The sequence below is a fragment of the Haliotis rubra genome, unplaced genomic scaffold (assembly GCF_003918875.1).
Source record: "Haliotis rubra isolate DU_JTF1 unplaced genomic scaffold, ASM391887v1 Scf72, whole genome shotgun sequence".
Taxonomy (NCBI): Eukaryota; Metazoa; Mollusca; class Gastropoda; order Lepetellida; family Haliotidae; genus Haliotis; species Haliotis rubra.
The window spans coordinates 2309464-2324018 of NW_025767435.1; the positions used below are offsets into that span (position 1 = coordinate 2309464).

Genomic DNA, 14555 nt, shown 5'->3' on the forward strand with positions numbered 1-14555 from the left:
GGTATATTATTTCGGCTCAGTAGTAAATGGTTTCGCAAATAATGGGGGCTAAAAGTAGATTGGTCAAGTCAGATTAGTAATTACTCTAATCAGAGATTCAGACATGTGAAAATAGGGTTGCACACAACAGGTACAATTATCGCCCCTTTGCTTGGGCAGGTAATCTAATTTTTAATATACTAATCTGAAAAAGAAAGGTTACATTTTAATTAAAGTTCCAACATAAAAAACAGAATTATGAATTGGACAATCTATTCTTTACAAATCCACACAATCAACACAAGGGTAGGTTACCTTTAAATATATTCTCATAAAATCGATCGAAAATAATGCAAAGAAACCGGTTTTTGTGAAAAGAAAAACTAACTACCAAGTGTTTACATAAAACCAGTAGGATTCCAAGCCTGCAGCACCTATCTCTCTACAGAAACCTAAGTGCTTTGAGCGGCCGGTATAATGAGAGGTTAGTTTTTATTAGTCTCGAAGAAAATAACTGTACAGAACCATTGACAGACTTTCCGACAGATCACAAGACGCGCCAAACCTACAATTCCATGCAAAACGGAGTTACCTTCTACTCTAATGCTTCCTAATAACAACCTGAATCTAAATGCAAGTGATGTTTTGGCCTATTATCTCCTGGCGGAGGAACACACGGCGGTGAGGTGTCGCCATGGGCGGGGGCCGGAAGACACTCCGCGAGTGCTCCGTCGTCATTATCGCCGTGTTTTAAACGTCGTCATCGGTGACGGTGGCAGGTTGTTAAGATATGCGCTAATTTGTGAAATATCTTTGACAAGCTCTTTCTTTTAGCGACACAAGCCAGATTGGGAGCGCCAGGAAGGCAGGGTAGAGAATGTGGATCCGAATTGACTCGTGCGCTGATGAACAATTTATGCCACCGCTGACGCCAACCGTTCAGGACCAACTGCAAATTTGCGATTACAAACCCGGAGCCAATTTCTCACCAAACCGTCTACTGGTATTATCGGACGAAAGGGGTGATTTAAACACGCTTGGGCTTTAATAAAAGCTTTTGGGTCAGTTTCCATCGTATGTATACTCTTGTCTGGCTGTATGTAATGACTAAGTATTTCGCCTCTCACAGATGCGGTAGTCACAACCGTCAAATCAACTGGAATTCTTGTCTTGTATTTCTGTAATCGAACGCCTTTGACATAAGACTTGGTGGGAAGTTGTGCTTTTTGTGAGACTATTGTTTCCCTGTGAATATTGAGTTTAATCAGGTCAATACACTGTTGTATATAAATCATTCTTTTTAAGATCAACGTGTCGAGGAATGAACATATAGGTTCACAGGCAACATAAACGACAGATAGAATGAAGATGACAAATATTTCACATATATCCCTTCTATAATAATCATCAATAACTTGAACGTTTCTTCTGTTTAGTTAGATTTTCTGTCAGGTTACTCCACCACTTTAATTAAATACATCGGGGGTTTAGATCCGAGACCAGTCACTGACGCTGAAAATGCAATACCGATTATATACGATGTGAATGATTTCTTTTCAATTATGATTCATGGCGAATGTGCAAACTGAGTAGCAAAATACAAAATACCGGATACAGTTTTTGTATTGGTCATATGAACCACACATTTCTGATCCCAAAACGTCATTTTTTACTGTTACTTGTTAAAGTGAGTGTGAACAGCTGTTTATTATGATCGGCTAAATCAGACGAGGTTCACGTATTTCACGCTCGACAATATGCGCAGGAAACACACAGTTTCGAGGTTCAACCATTGTAAGCTTCGTTAGAAATTAACGAGATTTTATTACTTACTTTCAAAACACCTTTAAACTGTATGTCCATACACCATTTATTGGAAAGTTCAGCTGTGTTTTCATTCAACATACAATAGAAATATCCAAAAGACATGAGAAAGATTGGGGTGCATTAAAATTTCCATTTATTCATTAGAAAGTACGCCCTACCGTCCCTGAACTACATGTATAAACCTTTCCTTTCCGCCCATACTATCTGTAAAGAAAACGTCCAGTATGAAGAAGATATCCCATCTCAGTATGGCTCCTTTCCAGTTTGAAAACCATGCATTAAAAAGATACAACTATATTCGGATTCAGCATCAACCAGGTTGGTGCAGCAGTATTCGCATTAAACAGAGAGTAGCAGGTTTCAACTATGCTTTACATTGAGGTTAGACGTTGTTAAAGTATGTTTGCTTCAATATACAAACGCTGTTGAAATAGATTTACTTTGCTCTCACATTAACGCAGTGTAACTATGATGATTTTCAACTCTCTGTCACGTTCCTCAAACATATTAGGACTAAGCTATAGGTACTTCAAGACACATTAATGACGTTTCACTATATGTACTTCAAGACACATTAATGATGTTTCACTATATGTACTTCAAGACACATTAATGATGTTTCACTATTAGGTACTTCAAGACACATTAATGATGTTTAACTATAGGTACTTCAAGACACATTAATGATGTTTCATTATAGATACTTCAAGACACATTAATGATGTTTCACTATAGGTACTTCAAGACACATTAATGATGTTTCACTATAGATACTTCAAGACACATTAATGATGTTTCACTATCACACATTAATGATGTTTCACTTCAAGACACATTAATGATGTTTCACTATATGTACTTCAAGACACATTAATGATGTTTCACTATAGGTACTTCAAGACACATTAATGATGTTTCACTATAGGTACTTCAAGACACATTAATGATGTTTCACTATATTAGGTACTTCAAGACACATTAATGATGTTTAACTATAGGTACTTCAAGACACATTAATGATGTTTCATTATAGATACTTCAAGACACATTAATGATGTTTCACTATAGGTACTTCAAGACACATTAATGATGTTTCACTATAGATACTTCAAGACACATTAATGATGTTTCACTATAAGTACTTCAAGAACTTGTACAAGTCTTTTTAAGCATATATTAATCAGCACTTCCAACAAAATCAGTGTTCAAACACTAAAGAATGTGCCTCACAACAAAGGTTAAGCAACGTCTGAACACTATAGTATGAGCCTTGAGCACCACAAAATATCAACATGTAGGTGATACTACATTGGTAAGTAGGGCTGCGCAATATAGCCGGTTTACCGGTATTTACCGGTTCAGACATGAAAACGATACGTATTGCGATACGCTGATCGAAAACCGGTATTTTGACTTGCATTCGGAAAACTTCGTAACACTCGGAAATCTTCGGATATGTCCTTGTTTCATTTGTGCCAAATATTATTCACATTTGTATTTTATCATGATTAAAAGTTGTTATTAAAGCTTAATCAAGCCTAGTGATTTTGTTGTGTTTTTGCTCTATAAATCAAGAAGTAACTCGATTATAAGTAGTATTTGTTTAAAAATACTTCATGCAATATATTGCAATACATATCGCAATACATGCTTTCGCATCGCAATATATGGCAACATGAAAGTTCTCTGCAATACCCTCCCCTATTGGTAAGCCATATATACTGTGACGACAGAGCATGATTTTGCTATGAATCATGAAATAACTACGTACACACAATAGTAATGAGCCCCTATGTTCGTGAGACCCTTGGGCAACTGCCCAGCATGCCCATGCGTTGACACGGCCCTGTTTATATGTTTTAATAAATACAGTATGAATTTACAGTAAACAGATTGTCATTGTTCAAGCCTGTTTAATCATAATCCAAGACCAAAACATATCAAGAGACTTTCTAAATCTATTTTGATTATTTTTACTTTTTCAGCAACAAATTGTTGTACATGCCAGTATATATGCCTGCGTTTAATGTAATATGCATTTAATATACACGTTCTGTAACACATGCATGATGAAGCACCATTGATTGGTTTGAGAATAAATGACTTCACAAAAGATTCATGTTTATCATAGTTATTCTTAAATCAATCATACCTGATCTGCGGCCCCGTGTTATTGTGTGTACATATATATTTATATATTTGCTGTCGCGAAAAATCTCTTGACAGAACCTCTTTTGCATGGGTGTTTTTCTGAGGTGAAATGTCAGAAAAAACGTCAGAAGAAACGATTCACGCTTACATTTTTTAAAATTCCGTAGATATTGTGTTCTATTTATAAGGCGAGAGATCCAGTATATTCAACCGGAAAGCTTCCTCATTCAAAGATCAGAGAGAGGTTCAATGAATGTGATTAGACTCATATGTTAGATTCAACTTCAAGTGAAAACACACTTTGCAAACGCCGTTGTTTGTTGTATACATACATTCTTATAATGTGTCAGGCTGACACTTGTCAGTCGTTACTCCCTCTCGACCTACAGAGATGACAGTCACCAGATCATGGTGCCCCCGCCCCTAAAAAGACAGACATTTGTCAATGTTTGATCACGACGTCTTTGAAACCTCATTTTTACACATACTGTTTTCTCATGGACAAGTAGGACATGATAATTACCCAGTATATGGATATATCTTTTGATGTATGCGTTTATAGCATGTTTTTTAGCCAGATCGGTGTAAATGTCAAGACAATACAACTTCATTTGGCGATTCTCCGGCTTCAGTTTCAACCCAAGTGCACTTCCATCGATCACACCATGCGTACGTACTATTGAAACACTTGTTAGACAGGAATTGCTACATATCAGTGACGTCAGACTGACACTCAAGTATCTATTTTATTTTGAGTTTCGAAATATGACACGAACCTCTTGAACTTTAAAATTTGAGGTAATATCGCTGTAGATTTCCAATACTCTTAGTAGAAATCGAACCGAGTACTTCCAGCTAAATGACTGCTGTGTGAAGAACAACCAGAAAAGGCTTGACCTGGATCTACTGGATAATTATACAGCTTGTCGTAATCAAACCTGAGACTTTCAAAGGCTACTTTTATTCACCAATTATTCCTCTCAGGAGAAATGTTGAAGTATTATTTCACTGGTTAAATGTTATAACATAGTTAAACACAAATTTATTTGGATACATTGGAACCTTTTTTATGACAAACAACACAATCACCGACAATCTGTTCTGTAGCAAATGCATGGCTTTCATAAAAAACGGAGTATTTGGTTTCGCCGATTCAGACTAATGAAAACACATTGTAGAGGCTGAAACGATCACTATCAAAAACCCCTTAAGCATATTTATGTGTTAACGAACGGAGGTGCTATGTTTTGAGTAATATGAATCCTGATAGTGACGGAAGCAAGAGCCGCCAAATTGCAGCAGGGAGACATGTATCTACGGCTATTTGCAAGATAAGCGCGCAAATATCCCCTGGGAATCAACTTTGAATATTTGACGAAACGTACAAATTTGTTACACATTTTCCTAACAGATACACTCGCCCATGGGAGAGGAAAAACAGAGTGTTTTCCTTCTGCAGCCTTGTCCGCTCAAAACGCCATGATAACAAGTGATATATTGCGAACGGGAGAACTTCCGGTCCCGCGAGACTTTGCGAGATCCCGTTGCGTCCTCTCGCTGGCATCTTCCTGCTATCGGTAGAACGGAAGTTACTGAAGGTGTCATGAAATGCATCACTTGAAGATGATAATTCATTTCTAATTGTGCTAAATTGAGGAAACAGAGCCGTCCGCACCAGATAAAAGCGACTCTCAGAAGAGGTCGTTTCCCTTGGGATATTGGAAGTAAGGAAACATCACCTTATCGCCCTGAGTTCGGTCAAACTCAACTACGAAAGGCACAGGAGGGTCACATCACAAACCCTTTAATGGAATGCAATAGTGACAAAGGACATGATTAGACTCCTCTGAGTAAAGATTAAAGATTGATGACAAGGGTTGAACGAGATGGATGTGTTTGTGTGACAAAAATGTAGAAGCTGAAGTCTTTGATAGTCAAATCAATTTGCTGTCGGAATTACTCTTTTACTTGATGTCACTTAATTGTGTATTAGCACTGAGAGGCGGATTGCCTCCGTTATTTGTTATATAAATTACAGTATCAAGTGGATAAGCTAATGCTGTCTGGGGATTTGATCATAATGCATTGGTTCTTCTGAATGTTACCATCATCTAAACCATCACCCAGTAGTTTCAGTATCTGGTATGATTTGAGTGAGTGAGTGAGTTCAGTTTTACGCCGCTTTCAGCAATATTTCAGCAACATCACGGTGGGGGACACCAGAAATGGGCTTCACATTGTGCCCATGTGGGGGATCGAACCCGGGTTTTAGGGTTGAGGAGCGGATGCTTTATCCACTAGGCTACTCATCCTCCCCAAAACCATTTGAAAAACAAATGGTTTAGTAGACAAAAGTAATGTAACTAACACCAATTGTGTCTCAACACTGTAAGTAGAGAGATACTCAGAATAATTTAAAGATATGTTAGTATTTCTCAAAGAAATATAAACCTCCAACAAGGATGCAAAAGAATGAGTGTCGGCAGTCCCTCAGATCAGAAATCATGATCAAGATGCTCCACCCATAAAACATGTTCGGAGTTGGTTCTGGTGGACTTTTGCCGTCAACATTGATGATCAGTTGGCAGTCAGCACCACCAAAGATCACGAATGGTGATACACTCGGGACGTATGTAACTGACCAAACCATGCTGGGACGGCGAGTGGTCTGGCTACTAAGTATTGACCGCCGAGGGACCAATTCTGTGGAGAGGAGTCATTTGACAACACAGCCCACCCCCACCTCCAACCCCCGTGACGATAATAAGCGTCCATATCTCCCGAGTAATTACCAACGTCATTGATAGTTTATTTCCTGCCATTTATAGTACCGACCTTGAATTATTTTAGAAGACCATCACACTAATATTTCACCATGACTTATTAGATTATTGGAATAAAGTGTGCCAGATGCAGAACTTCCCTTATTTCTACATGTGAGCATTATTAAGACGTATCTTCAGGACAAACGTACAACATATAGCCACAAAATGGAAGAGTTTAAATAGAATCGATTGAATTACGTATTCTTACAAGCACAACAAATGGATGAGTGGATGAGTTTAGTTTTACGTCGCAAGCAATATATTAGCAATATTCCAGCAATATCACGGTGGGTGACATCAGAAATGGGCTTCACACATTGTACCCATGTGGGAAAGCAAACCCGGGTCTTCGATGTGACGAGTGAACGCTTTAACCACTAGGCTACGCCAACCGCCCAACACCATATGGGTCTACATAAATTATATTAACATCCATCCTAAAGAGGTATTATATGTCTGGCTAAGAATAAAGCCATGTTATGTAACGATAGAAACTATGTATGACACACTCTGTTATACCATGGCTGATACTGATAAACTATGTATGACACACTCTGTTATACCATGGCTGATACTGATAGACTATGTATGATACACTCTGTTATACCATGGCTGATACTGATAAACTATGTATGACACACTCTGTTATACCATGGCTGATACTGATAAACTATGTATGGCACACTCTGTTACACCATGGCCGATACTGATAAACCATGCATGACCCACTCTGATACACCATGGCCGCTCTTATACACCATGCATTATCCACTCTGATACACCATGACCAACTCTGATACGTCATGACCCACTCTGATACACCATTGCCACTCTGATAATCATGACCCACTCTGTTACACCGTGACTCGCTCTGATACACCATTACCCATTCCGATACACCATGACCCACTCTGATACACAATATGACCCACTCTTATACACCATGGCCACTCTTATACACCATGGCCACTCTTATACACCATGATCCACTATAATACACCATGACCCACTCTGATGCACCATGATCCACTATGATACACCATGACCCACTCTGATACACCATGACCCCTCTCATACACCATTACCCACTCTGATACACCATGACCCACTCTGATACACCATTACCCATTCCGATACACAATGATCCACTATGATACACCATGACCCACTCTGATACACCATGACCCCTCTCATACACCATGACCCACTCTGATACACCGTGGCCCCTCTCATACACCATTACCCATTCTGATACACCATGATCCACTATGATACACCATGATCCGCTCTGATAAAGCATGACCCACTCTGATACACCATGACCCACTCTGTTACACCGTGACCCGCTCTGATACACCATAATCCACTATGATACACCATGATCTAGTCTGATACACCATGACCCCTCTCCTACACCATGACCCACTTGATACACCATGACCATGATACACCATGCATGGCCCACTCTGATACACCATGTATGACCCACTCTGATACACCATGGCCCACTCTGATACAGATACATCCTGTTATGACCACTCTGATAACTATGTATGACCCACTCTGTTACACCATGGCTGATACTGATAAACCATGCATGACACACTCTGTTACACCATGGCTGATCCTGATAGACATGTATGACCCACTCTGTTATACCATGGCCACTACTGATACACCATGATGACACTACTCTGTTATACCATGCATTGATACTGATAAACATGCATGACCCACTCTGATACACCATATGACCGATACTGATAAACCATGATAACTGATACCCATGATGACACTCTGATATACCACCATGACCCACTCTGATACACCATGACCCACTCTGATACACCATGACCCACTCCACTGATACACTATGCCATGACCCACTCTGATACACCATGACCCACTCTGATAAACCATGACCCACTTCTGATACACCATGACCCACTCTGATACACCATTATAATTCTGATACACCATGATCCACTTACACCATGACCCACTCTCTACACCATGACCCACTCTGATACACCATGACCCACTCTGATACACCATGACCCACTCCGATACACCATGACCGACTCTGATACAACCCACTCTGATACAGCATGACTCACTCTGATACACATGACCCACTCTGATACACCATGACCCACTCTGATAGACCATGCATGACCCACTCTGATACACAATATGACCAACTCTGATACACCATGACCCAATCTGATACACCATGGCCACTCTGATACACCATGACCAACTCTTATACACCATGACCCACTCTGATACACCATGACCCACTCTGATACACCATGATCCACTCCGATACACCATGACCGACTCTGATACAACCCACTCTGATACAGCATGACTCACTCTGATACACATGACCCACTCTGATACACCATGACCCACTCTGATAGACCATGCATGACCCACTCTGATACACAATATGACCAACTCTGATACACCATGACCCAATCTGATACACCATGGCCACTCTGATACACAATATGACCAACTCTTATACACCATGACCCACTCTGATACACCATGACCCACTCTGATACAATGACCCACTCTGATACACAATATGACCCACTCTTATACACCATGGCCACTATTATACACAATGGCCACTCTGAAACACCATGACCCACTCTGATACACCATGACCATCTATGATACACCATGGCCACTCTTATACGCCATGACCCACTCTGAAAGACCATGCATGACCCACTCTGATACACAATATGACCAACTCTGATACACCATGACCCAATCTGATACACCATGACCCAACTCTGATACACCATGACCCACTCTTATACACCATGACCCACTCTTATACACAATGACCCGCTCTGATACACAATATGACCCACTCTTATACACCATGGCCACTCTTATACACCATGGCCACTCTTATACACCATGACCCACTCTGATACACCATGACCATCTATGATACACCATGGCCGCTCTTATACGCCATGACCCACTCTGAAAGACCATGCATGACCCACTCTGATACACAATATGACCAACTCTGATACACCATGACCCAATCTGATACACCATGACCTCTCTGATACACCATGACCCACTCTTATACACAATGACCCGCTCTGATACACAATATGACCCACTCTTATACACCATGGCCAGTCTTATACACCATGGCCACTCTTATACGCCATGACCCACTCTGATACACCATGACCAACTCTGATACACCATGGCCCACTCGGATGCCCCATGCATGACCCATTCTGATACACCATCGCCCACTCTGATATACCATGCATTATCCACTCTGATACACCATGACCAACTCTGATACACCATGACCCACTCTGATACACCATGACCAACTCTGATGCACCATGGCCCACTCTGATACACCATGCATGACCCATTCTGATACATCATGACCGACTCTGATACATCATGCATGACCCATTCTGATACACCATGACCCACTCTGATACACCATGACCAACTTTGATGCACCATGACCAACTCTGATACACCATGACCCACTCTGATACACCATGACCAACTCTGATGCACCATGGCCCACTCTGATACACCATGCATGACCCATTCTGATACATCATGACCGACTCTGATACACCATGCATGACCCATTCTGATACACCATGACCCACTCTGATACACCATGACCAACTTTGATGCACCATGACCAACTCTGATACACCATGGCCACTCTTATACACCGTGACCCACTCTGATACACCATGATCCTTTCTGATGCACCATGACCCATTCTGATACACCATGACCCACTCTGATGCACCATGACCAACTTTGATGCACCATTTCCAACTCTGATACACCATGGCCACTCTTATACACCATGACCAACTTTGATGCACCATGACCAACTCTGATACACCATGGCCACTCTTATACACCGTGACCCACTCTGATACACCATGATCCTTTCTGATGCACCATGACCCATTCTGATACACCATGACCCACTCTGATACACCATGCATGACCCATACTGATACATCATGACCGACTCTGATACATCATGCATGACCCATTCTGATTCACCATGGCTGACTGATACACCATGCATTATCTACTTTGATACACCATGGCCCGCTCTCATACACCATGACCCACTCTCATACACCGTGTATGACCCACTCTGAGACGCTGCTGCTTCCCCCAGCTCCACCTGTGTTTCCACACTGAAGGGCCTGCACCGACCTGACCCGGCACAGACTGACTGATGCGAGTGTTTTCAATGAAGGCACGCTTCTAATTTACACCTCAATGTTGACGATAAATATCACCTCACAGCATGCACATGTCTACCTTAATTTGATTACTGCATACTTTAACAGCACATTTAAGGGGATCTGAAAACTCGGTGTTATCAACCTTCCTGCTTTGTCCTATCTTCGTGGTGGCCCAGTTTCGTCCCTTTGGTGTGACAGAAACCTATGAAAGCAATATGAATCCCGGAGTGGTCCTGAATGATGCTTGGTTTGGTAGAAGCATCGTGTTGTTTAGGGCTATCCTTGCAACACACTGGCACCCCTTGATGTAACAGAAACACTACCGTGATCCAAACTCACTCGAACATTGGGTGTTGTATACTGCAATCATATATTGATTTGATTTTTCTGCTGTTTAAAGAAATAGTTTAAAATAACCTAATCAGGAGACTCAACTGTTTGTGAAACACATGCACATGTACAGAATATACTCACCATGGATAGCCTTTACATCGCGAACTCGGAAGATATGGGAGATAATCTTAAAACCAAGAATATAATTAAATCGACTCTCCTCTACCTAGAAGTATTTGAAAATCCCTGTTATAACCGAACATCTCGCCATCTGGATGTGTGTGTGTGTGTGTGTTTCAGATTGTGTCTGTGTGTTTCCGTGTGTGAGATAATTTTCTTTCTTGGGTGGGGTTATATTGACAGGTACGTGAGGTTTGGTTTAACATATGGTATCAGGATTACACATTTAGCATTTGTTATCATCACTTCCACATGCTTTTCATTTATCGACAACCAACACATACAAACAATTTGATCATGAAATGTTGCCAATAGTTTCATCGTGGTTAACAATGATGGTTTACAATGTGAGCAATACAGGTTTGGATGTAGGCTAAAAATAATAGATTTCGTAACGGTTTCCAATATAAGCAGGACTTGAATGAGATTCACACAAAACAGATTTCAACACGGCCAACGTTGATACGACAATTTTGATCATAATTGACAGCAAAGAGATTCCATAACTGTTTACAATGTAGGCATGATAATTAATTGTGATCATAACTGGCACTTAGTATGTCATCACTATTTACAATATAAACACTTACAGTTTCAGTTATGGTACATTACCACCCAGGCAGTTTTATCATCATTTTGGACATGAACTATTTCTGTTTTGACTCACATGGTAGTGTTAGGTATAAGCATGAGCTGTATATATTCTCAGAGTAGATTTACAAAAATCAGTACATAATTAATGTACCCACCATTTAACCGTTAATATATATAACCGTGGTTGATACAGATGTTCAACACTTCAATACAGACAGGATTTAACAACCGATAACATAAACACCCAGTGTCAACTCTAATGTCCGGTGATCCATTCATAATAGGGTTTTTTCATCAACATTTGGTTATTTTCTAGTTTAGGAACCTATTTTCTCAGAGTTTTCGAGACTAAGTGATTTCATGTGTTGACGATTTGAATTTAAATGTAAACATGGCAGTTGAAATAATAATGTTTACAAACAACAGCTTAAACCTGATTCCTTATGATGATGGAAATGGGTTTATACTTGCTATTATGCCACGCTTATAAGCACATGTGCTCACCACAACATTAATCGAAACTGACACAGAACAAGCACAACTATAGTACAGTCAAGTATATATGGATGACAACTTCTATTATTCTAGAGCTCGACGTTTCGATACAGGTTCTTGTATCGATTTCAAGTAAGAATGGTACAGGGAGAGAACAGGTGATATATTATACAACAGGACTAATTAACAAGGCTAAAAACACAACTATGGTGTAACGCGGACAGTTTTACAGTTTAATCACGGTTTTAGCACTAACATATTTAGTCAAGTTACGGTATTTTAGTTCTTTGTCGATGATGAAGCATTAATAGGTAGCATATTTTGAACCATAATTTATACAAATTATGTGAATTCTTGTTTTGAAACATAGTAACACGATTTCATCTGTATGTGTGTACATTTGCTGTTTGATTATGTTTCACAAGCTTGTCGGAACAGGGTTAAAAGTCATATTTTGGTTTACACATATATTGTTTGTGGTTCGCACATAACTACGAATATTACATGTTAAATGTTTAAAACAACAACAGAAAATAAATTACAGTTACTTATGGTGTGCACGCGACACACGTGAATTTACAAACATTCCATCTCCGACCGTCAGCGAGATAAAACTGTTCTGATTATCAACTGTATATTTATTCACCTTTGCGCCAGTTGGAATAGTTTTCGGCAAATAATCTGATTCTTCTTTTGCGTTGTTGCATGTTTTCAAAAATATGTGTAAAATATAAAAAAATTGCAAAGATGGGCATTTTAAATGCAGAGGTGAAAATAGACCTTACATTCTATATTACAAAGTTTCACATAAAAATGTTTTAACCCGTACACATGCATCATTGAGAACTGTTCTACATCAGTAATTGAGTATATTGTCATTTTTACATCTCTCGGTGCAGGCGAAAACCAAGGATTTGCTTCACATACAGTATTAGCACCGATTAAGGGGATCAAACCTGGTCCTTGACGTGCGAGCACTTTAAGCACCGGCGCCCCAACGATTCTTGCGAACCAGGAAACGCATAACGTACTTGGATAAATCATTTTCATGCATAACTTAACATTTGAAATATGATTACTGTTCATCCGATCCAATATTAAGTTGTTTAAACGCATTCACTGTTAACAATTTAAAATATAAATACACAGGTCAAATCAGACGAATTTGATATTGTTGGTATTCTCATAGTTTTAAGGTTATTTTAATTATAGTTTAAGAGTGCACAATATTTTCATAGATTTTTTAAAAGACAATAAATGATTGATAGCTTCCTCGCTATTTTCGAAATTACAATGAAGAAATGTGGTTTGTGAGGAGAATTTAATCAATTTGAAAAATGGAGCTTAGCTTTTTCAATTCTTTGTAACACGCGAGAGCAAACATCATTGTTTTGTCTTTTCGTTTAGTGACAGTTTGCAGAAGAATAAATTGCCCTGTTTCCAGTTATATAAACAATTTCGCTGTTAGAGAAAACAGGGTAGTGTTAAAATGGCTCTGCGACTTATCGTAGGACGGGAGTTCTCGTTACTTACAGAGGCTGGATTAAAAACGTTTGCATCCCCGACACTCCTCAGCCTAAAAAATATGGTGAGATTAAGAAATATTGTATTGCCTTCAACAATACACAATCTCCAACAAAGTGAAGCTTGTGGTTTTAGTCAACGTAATATGACCCCGCTTTGTGTCGATGCAGTCCACAGTGTCTCCTGGCCTCGCCATCAGCGTGAGTTAGGGACCCCGGGTCAGGGGGCAGATGATTAAATGCCTCTCTAGCCCCCCGAGTGTAACAAGACTAGCGGAAGCTGTTATGTGTTGAAAGAGACGGTATCGCGTCGACCAATTAAGTGATACCTAATCCGCGAGCAGAACACATAGACCCGCCTACAATAT

General features: G+C 39.8%; 1 protein-coding gene across 1 annotated transcript in view; it reads left to right on the forward strand.

Annotated features, from left to right (window-relative positions):
* LOC124259383 (T-box transcription factor TBX20-like) overlaps window positions 1-14555 on the forward strand; it is a 58832-nt gene that overhangs the window by 22511 nt on the left and 21766 nt on the right. The gene's annotated exons all lie outside the window — the stretch shown is intronic.